Source organism: Gracilinanus agilis, chromosome 1 (assembly GCF_016433145.1).
Source record: "Gracilinanus agilis isolate LMUSP501 chromosome 1, AgileGrace, whole genome shotgun sequence".
NCBI classification, from domain to species: domain Eukaryota; kingdom Metazoa; phylum Chordata; class Mammalia; order Didelphimorphia; family Didelphidae; genus Gracilinanus; species Gracilinanus agilis.
Genome location: NC_058130.1, coordinates 309757735 through 309764983, shown reverse-complemented (window position 1 = coordinate 309764983; position 7249 = coordinate 309757735).

The window sequence follows — 7249 nt, the reverse complement described above, 5'->3', positions numbered from 1 at the left end:
GTATGGCAGCCAAATCTGGAAGGCAACTGTCTGTAAAGAATTAGTAAGAGGACAGTAGAAAGTTAAGTAGTGCAGGATGTAACCCATAACTAATGAGGAATTTTGAAAAAGAGGAGGAAAGAATGCCAGCAGAGAATTATAGGATAGGAGAGATAGGTAGCATGGTTGAAGGATGATAGATGAATGGCCAGATTGTTCCTATGGTACCTTCCTTCATCTTGATGGAAAAAAATGAGATGTTGTGTAGATCTCCAGTGACAGTGGGAAGATATGAATGAGTAGCACAAATGGGATGGGAGAGGATGAATGAGTTGTTATCTGCATTGTTGGAGGGACTCCTGAATCTCAGAGATCACAAATCCCTTTTATTTTTTGAATAAGGCTTTATTCCGATTCCTTGTTGTGGCATAGAGGTGACTGACTTGAAGGCGATGGCAGTTGTGTATAAGTCTGGCAGTTTTTATTCTTAAGCTGGAATGGCTTTGAATTTGAGTCTAGCAATGAACTCTAATATGTGTTATCTGAAGAATAGCTTTGTTAAGTTTAGAGTCTAATAACTATGTTGATTGCATAATGATGACTTTTTAGCCATAGTAACTCTCAGACATTATCTATTAATCTTTGGATTGGAAATATTGGAAGAAACATGCCAATGAAATCACATCATCATTACGAATACTGAAATAGTAATAACATATGAAATATACATATTCTGTATGTGTAGCTAGCCAGCTAAAGCATTTAAAGGCTTACTATATGCCACGCTCTGTGCTGAATTCTAGGAGTACAAGTAACAGGCAAAAAAAAAAAGTCTGTGCCACTAAGGTGATTTCATTCCAATGGAAGAAGACCACATACAAAAGGGAATTGAAAAATGGAGGGGCAAGAGGCACATGGAGGCAAAATGTTAGTCCAGAGAATCAGGAGCCTCTGAGCCTAGATAGAAGTGAACATGTTTGGCATATACTTTTCCTCATAAGAATATTCTGGGTATTGTCTAATTATTTCTGTTATTTGTTGAAGAATTTCTGCCTTGGTTAGAAAAACAGTTGTGCTACATTCATTATGAAGAGTGCTGAATTTGGAATTATTAAAACGTCCAAATTCATGATAGTATTATTTTAGGTTACTTCATGTGGTCTAGGGTGAGTGTGGTCTTATCTCTAAAATGATAGGATTGTTTTAGATAAATCTATAAAGTCCATTCCAGTTTAAAATTTTTCTGATTTGGGGGTAGTTCTTTTTGATAGTGGTTGACTTATTTTTCTTGTAATATTTTTTATTATTGTTTTCAGTGTTCTCCCCATGGATGCAGATGCATTTTATAACAAAATATGTCCCTTTTAAAGTCATGTTATTATATAAGAGAATCTCTAACTGAATTTTAGCTTTTACTTTTAATTTACTTTATTTGTGTAAATACAAAATACTTCTTTCAAACAACTAAATTACAGTGAAGTAGATGATTTGGTTAGAATGCTGTCTGTTGTTGAAGTTTTGCTTTAACAAAAGAAACAAACTTTTAACCCTTAGGTAATCTAATAATTAATAACTGCAACAATAAATTTCTTTTGAGTGATTATTGAAGATCAAGTTGTTTGGGTAGAAGAAAAACTGAATGTTTTTAAATTCAGGAATCCTGATGCATATTCTAGTTTAGGATGATTATTCATTTTTAAAACAAACATTTGTCAGAGTTTCCTTCAAACTCTAAATCTATGGTACCATGATTCCATTAAGTGTCTACTATATGAAAAAATTTAAAAACTCTAAATTAATGAGTCTTCTACATGCTTGTTCATCCTCTGTATTGTTTGTTTTAAATTGATTATATAAATTTTGTATTAATATGAAATAAAAAACTAATTTCCCTTATTAGTAGTATTAATAGTTGTAATTTCATTTCAGTAGCCCTGCTTCTCACCTGGTTACCACATTTATCACTGAAGGGAGTAACACTTGCGGAGATGACATCTTTATCACCACCACCAACTGCTGACATAATGGGCAGGTAAGCTCAAGAGGACCAGAAATAGAAGTCCTTCATAGACTGACCTTATAGATCTGACCTCAATAACCATCATCCAGGGGATCAATCCCTGTGAAGAAGGGGTTAGACATCCTTAACAACTGCCATTTACAGGGCAAGCAAACCAGCCTATCTAAAGTAGTTAGGTACTGTGACAGAAGTGCAGGAGGTAGTATGTGCCAGATAAGCCAAACCCCCTGGTCATTACCTTGATCACTATCTCCCATCAGACTTCATTGGATAGCCTAAGCCCTAGAGCCCCAGGAATAGTAGTATACCTCACCCCTCTCTGACCACTGTTCCTGCTTCCAGACCAGGTAATAAGTCTTTGTGGAGATGTGACAGCCAAAGGCGCTAAAGCCTTGGAAAATGAAATTCTTGGCACTGAAATTCTCGGCACCAAAATCCTTAGTACTACCCAGTGTGGTTCAAAATCAGAAATGTGTATGAATTTATTGGTAGAAATAGCAATGAAGAAGATGCATTACTATCTGCTTTGCTACTTTTCTCAAAGGATTGTGGACCTTTTCTGTCTGATATGGAGCTATTATTGCCAATATATTTTATCTCTTTCATTAGAATTTGAGCTCCTTAAGCTTTTCTATACATATTGCCAGTGCTTAGGGTAATACTTTGCACATAAAAATCACTGAACAAATGCCTTTTTTATTCTTTTTAAATTTAAGTTAAAAACTAAAGTATTTAATATGAAAAGGAAATACAATTAAAGATGTTCAATTTTATCAGCACTTAGGCATTTAGTATTAGCAAGAGTAAACAGAATAATTAGTGAATCACTTGGCTATAGTATATTTTTTGGTTTTTTCTATTATAAACCCCTATTTAACAATGAGAAATAACAATTACATATAATTACATTTTAAAGATAAACCAGCCATATCTTTTTAATATGACTTTTTTATTTTAACCTTTGTTGAACAAAATTCTTTGTTCTTAATAAATATTATCTTGGACTTTGCTACTTCTGACTTAACTTCCTGGTTTTTGGACCACTGGCCTGACGCAAAAAGGGATGAGAGACATTTATCTTGAATTCCAGTTTCCAGAACCTTAGAATCCAAAATAACTTTGGAGGCATTAACCCAAGAGTTAGATGTCATAAAGTGAGAGACTAGGATCAAAAGTAAAGATTTGAATCCAAGAAATCTTTACTTTTGATCCTAGTCTCTCACTTTATGACATCTAACTCTTTTTTTTTTTTTCAAATGAGAGGCAGGGAGAGGGAAGGGAAGGGAGCAGAGGATATAACTTGGAAGTAAAGGAGTAAAAGTTGAACAATTTTCTTATCTTCCTACAGAGTCTTTATTTTAATCCCTTTCCCTTTCTTGGAAAGATTTAGAAGGGGGTGTTAATGAGCAGTTATGATAAAATAAAGTATTTGGAAACTGAATTAGGAAAATAATTTTCTTGATTTTTTTCTTTAAAAGTTTGGGTTGGAAAAGATCCAGTTAAGTGCTTTAATTTTAAAGCAAGTTTTATCAGTTTTATTTTTACATCACCTATATTTTTCCATGTATAATTCCCCTACCCATAGAGGCATATAGAGTATTTAGAAAGGAATAAAGGAAAAAAAAGCCCCCCCCACCAAAGTAAACAACATACCAGCGAAGTCTGGTAGTACATGTCATATTCCATAACTAGTGTCCTGACTTTTGCAGGAAAATAGGGAAAAATATTTTTTTCCTGTATCTTCTTTGGAGCCAAGCTTGGTCATTATAATTTTAAGGCATTCAATTCAGATTGTTTTGTTATTCTTCCTTCCACTTATGTTGTAGTCATTGTGAATATTATTTTCCTGGTTCTTCTCTCTTCATTTTGCATTGTCATGAGTGAAATTTAACAAAAACATAGACTGAGGCATATTTCTCCAAGCAAAGCAACATTTTATTCACAGGGAGCAAAACCTGAGAATAAGATGGGTCAATGGCTGCCTCAGTTTCTAGCCAAAGGCTCTAAACAAAAGGCTAGCTCCCCTTTTCTAGATTTTGGGGAACAAGGAACAAAGAACAGAACAGGGTAGTTGACATCACGGGGTTGAGGACAACATTGCCTACATAGCTAAGGTGTGAGGAACCGTATAATTAGTTGGAAGTTGGAAATAAGAAGCTAGCAATAGCCCTCTCCTTCTCTCCTGTGACTAAGAAAAGTTCATTGTTTGAGTCAACATACAAGGCCAAATATTATGCCTCAGACTTCTTTAGACAGCAAATAAGACATCCTTGAAAGGTAGGTTGGTGATGCATCGATACAAGACCCCCACTTCCTTGTGTTTACCCACATCTCTCAAGGATAGCAGAATTCCTTGAGGCAAGAATAAAAGAGTTAGGAGGAGAACTAGATTTCTAAACTTAGCCCATTATAAAGACAGCAGAATTCTAATCTAAGTTCAGGGATAAAGACATCAAAAATATATTTTTTTAAACTTAAATTTATTTGGAAGTGGGTTTGGGTGAGTTCAAAACATTCCTTCCTTGCTCTACTATCTTACTATCCTGAAAGCTAAGTTCAGAGGGAGAGAGAGAACTATGATTTAAGGAGTTATAGGACAAAATTAATTAATATAAAAAGGTCAATAAAAAAGATACAGAATCAATTTAATCTTCTCAGCATCAATTTATGCTTTTTCTTTCTTTACTTCTCTGTGTTTCTTATATCGTAGTACTATTCTGTTACTTTCATGTACCACTATTTTATTCTACAATCCATGGGCATTTACTTTGTTTCCAGTACTTTGCTGCCACAAAATTGCCACAATAATTGTTTTAGTGCTTATGATACCTTCCTGGGATGAGGCAGGGCGAGTAAAGTAGGGTGGGAAGACAAGAAATAATATGTCTAATGGTAGAATCTTTTCATTAAAGGGTATATACCTTTCATTTCATGTATTTATTTATTTAAACCCTTACCTTCCGTCTTGGAGTCAATGGGGTCAAGTGACTTGCCTGGGGTCACACAGCTTGGATGTGTCTGAGGCCAGATTTGAACCTAGGACCTCCCGTCTCTAGGCCTGGCTCTCAATCCACTGAGCCATCCAGCTGCTTTGCATAATCTTGTATAACTTTCCAGAATGTTTATCAGTTCTTAGTTCTATGAATTAAGCATTAAAAGTGCTTCTCTTTCTTCAAAACTTCCAACAGAACATTATTTTTTGTCATCTTTGCCAGTTTTCTCAGTGTGATGTGAAACCTCAGGACTGCTGTAATTTACATTTTTTTTAGTAGTGATCTAGAACATCCTTTCATTGGTAGCTAATAATTGGCCATTTTTCTTGTGAGAACTATTTGTTCTTTTCATCACTTATTTGGTCTTATTATAGTCCTGCTAGTTGTCTAAACATCTTTTATGTCAAAATATGTATCTTTTTAAACCTTTATCTTCTATCTTAGAATCAATACTGTGTATTGGTTCCAAGACAGAAGTGCAGTAAGGGCTAGGCAATGACGGTTAAGTTACTTGCCCAGAGTCACACAGGTAGGATGTGTCTGAGGCCAGATTTGAACCAAGGACCTGCTATTTTTAGTCCTGGCTCTCAATCCAGTGAGTTGCCCTTTGATGTCAGAATCTTAATCCAGACATTTAATATAAAGAATTAATATAAATTTAGAATTTAATATAGAATTAATTTAATATAGAATTTAATATAAAGAATTTTTCCCAGTTATCCCCTTTACTTCTCATCTTACATTAATTTTGTTCATATTAAAGTTTTTTAGTTTCATGTAAAAATAATCTTTTATCTTTTGGAGTTGGCTTTAATCCCCTGTTTGGTTAATAATTCACCTTCTATCCACAGCTATAACAGTTATATAATCTTTTTCTCTTTTATCTTTTTAAAAAGTATGATCTTTAATATATAGGTCATGTATCAGTTTAGAATTTATTGAAGCATATGTTTGGAAGATTTTGTTGCAAGCCTAATTTATGCCATACTGCTTTCCAGTTTTTTCAGCAGTTCTTTTAAAATAGGAAGTTCTTTCTTAGACAATTTGTAATTTGGAGTTAATCAAATAGTAGGTTATTAAGCTGAATTATTTCTGTTTGTTTTGTTCTATTTATCTTTTTCTATTTCCAACCAGTTCCCAATGTAAATAAATGCATTAATATTGTGTTTTATGTAATCATATCCCCGATCCTTCCTTTTTTAAACCTTTATGGCATATGGCATATTGGTTTAAGGCAAAAGAGTGGTAAAGGCTGAACAATGGGAGTTGAGTGACTTGCCCAGGGTCACAGAACTTTTTTTTCAAATTAATGGGTTCATTTTCATCTTAATTAACAACCATTTAGCTGAATTTCAAAACAGACCTGAACACGTGGACATGGATACAATTTAAAAAACAAAAAAGTGAAATATATACATAAAATAAAAGTATGATTTTTGGAAAAACTTGAGAGTCCGGGTTAAGATGGCGGCAGAGTAAGAAGCAGCTCTTAACCTCTCCTGACCGAAACACACAAAACTCCTCAAGGGGACATAAAAACAAGTCCAGACGAACGGAGGAACCCCACAACAGGGCACAGCATGGAAGGTACGTGGAATCGAGGCATATCCATGCTATAAAGGGCTCTCACTAAATCGCGGGCTGAGCAACCGCCCCACCCCCACCCCCTCCACACACAACACCTGGAGCTCCGAAGCCAGCTAAAAAGAAATAGAGCAAGTTTGGGGCACCCATCGAGTCATTGGCAGCTCCGGGACCTGTTCCTGAGAGCAGCAAGACTTGGGACTCCATTAAGCCAAAAAAGGCACGCGAAATCTGAGCGCGCGGGAGCAGGACGCTGGGCGCAGAGCGCAGGCTGAGCAGAGCACAGGCACTGCGGAGGCGTGGGTGGAGGCAGACACAGCCAGGAACTAAAGCCTAAGTGGGGAACCAGTGTGGACGGGTATACGACTGTGGAAGCAGCGCCCTGAGACTTGTAAAGGAACCTCCAGCAGAGGATCAAGCAAGGGGGCCCACCAGGGGGCTTGACACCAGAAATGACCAGATTGAAAAGGAATACCAGAAGATTATGGCCGAAAACCAGAAGATTATGGCCGAAAACCAGAAGATTATGGCGAAAAACCGAAAGATTATAGCCGAAAATCAATCCCTAAAGGCTAGAATTGAGCAAGTAGAAACTAATGATCTCTCAAGACAACAAGAACAAATAAAACAAAGCCAAAAGACTGAAAAAATAGAAGGAAACATGAAATATCTC